The sequence below is a fragment of the Poecilia reticulata genome, linkage group LG12 (genome assembly GCF_000633615.1).
Source record: "Poecilia reticulata strain Guanapo linkage group LG12, Guppy_female_1.0+MT, whole genome shotgun sequence".
NCBI classification, from domain to species: domain Eukaryota; kingdom Metazoa; phylum Chordata; class Actinopteri; order Cyprinodontiformes; family Poeciliidae; genus Poecilia; species Poecilia reticulata.
The window spans coordinates 26,314,886-26,316,731 of NC_024342.1; positions in this window are offsets into that span (position 1 = coordinate 26,314,886).

The following is a 1,846-nucleotide window of genomic DNA, read 5'->3' on the forward strand; positions in this document are numbered from 1 at the left end:
GAGGAGGAGGAGGAGGAAAAAGGAAGAGGAGGAGGAAGAGGAGGAGGAAGAGGAGGAAGAGGAGGAGGAGGAGGAGGAAGAGGAGGAGGAGGAGGAGGAAGAGGAGCCGGTCCAGCAACATTTACAGCAACTAAAGAGTCAAACTGATTCATCTGAACAGAAACTATTAACTAAAACTTGTAAATATAAACAGCTGATCACACAGAGAAGTTTATAGAAATGATTCTTTAAAGTTCAAACAGGAAAAATGATTTTAAGAATATTTCACAGAACAGCAACGGAAAAACTGATAAGCAACCGGATGTTACGACAGGAGGAAAACAGGAAGTGGAGAAACTTAAATCACAGCTGATTTTCATTTCCACAACTATAAAATAATTCATTTTTTGACCTTAGAAGATTAAGACAACGTTCAACAAAGGAAGTTTCTGCCTAAAAAGTTTTATTTTTTTTTATTAATCTCACAACTTTTCTACATAAACTTTTTTCAGTCTGAAAAGTGGAAAATGTTTGACTTTTCTAGTATTTTGGGGGAAATTTTCTCCATTTTCCATCTATAATGACTCAAATAAACCGTCAAACTAACAAGTTCAATAATTAAGAAGAGTTGTACAAAAGTACAAACATAGAAATGGGATTTAAATATAAGTTAAATGTAAAGACATAAGTCTGCTGCTGTTTCCTAGAAACATGAAGTTTATAACTAACGTTTTTCCGGACGTCCGTCTCTACAGTCTAATCCCAGATGATGTGGCGACCGACGCCCCCTGGTGGCCTGGAGGCTAATTTCGTGTTTTTTTTAATGGAGTTTAGCATCATTTAGGTTTTATCCCCTGAAACTGGTCATGTGCTCTGATCCGGGTCCAACTTCAGACAGGAACCGGTTCCTCCAGAACCAGAGGAGCAGAGAGGTTCTGCTGGTCGGGTCGGGTCGGGTCGGCCTGTTGGCTCTGGGAGCAGCAGAATAAACTCCAGCAGGGATTCTTGATGTTTCAGATTCATTTTCAGGTTTAATGAGACGGATGGAGCGTGGAGAGTGTGTGTGTGTGTGTGTGTGTGTGTGTGTGTGTGTGTGTGTGTGTGTGTGTGTGGAGGTGCTGCTGCCAGCGCTACAGGACTTTTTAATTACAACTCCACATCCCGGCCTGCTGGGGAACCGCTTAATTAAAATCCTCATTATTTTACTTTTAATTAGTTCCCTCTTTGTTTCCTCTCTCCATCTGGCTTCGCTCTCCGGTCAGATCAGCTTAATTGAGCTAATTAAGTCGATCAGTTCAGTTATTCAAAGTGATCTGATTGGTTGGAGGAGCTCCCAGTTCCCAGTGGATCCATTCAACCCGACAGAACCAGAACCAGACGGTTCTGGTTCTGACTGATGGATCCTTTAAATCCGGAACCGCTTCACACCAAAACGACGGAGGAGGATTTATTACACAATGATGTCATTTAGGTAGCTAATCGGATGCTAGCATGCTAACTAATTAGCTGTAGATTAAATATTTTCTAAGCACTCAGTTTGAAGCTAAATATTTAGTTAGCATGCTAAATATTTAGCTTCAAATAGCATGCTAACTAAATGTTTAGTTCGCAACATTAATATTTAATTTCACCAGCTAATAAATTTAGTAGATTTAGCTTAATAAATTATGCTAGTTTTGTTCTTAGCAATCAAAGCTCTTAATTTTAAGTTGCATGCTAAATATTTAGCTTCAAATTAAATATTTGGTTTGTATGCTAAGTATTTTGGCTTGAAGGTAAATATTTTGTTAGCAACTCTAGATTTAAACTTAATATTCAGTTAGCTAACTAAATATTTAGTGACAGATGTAAGTACTTTGAAGTTAAA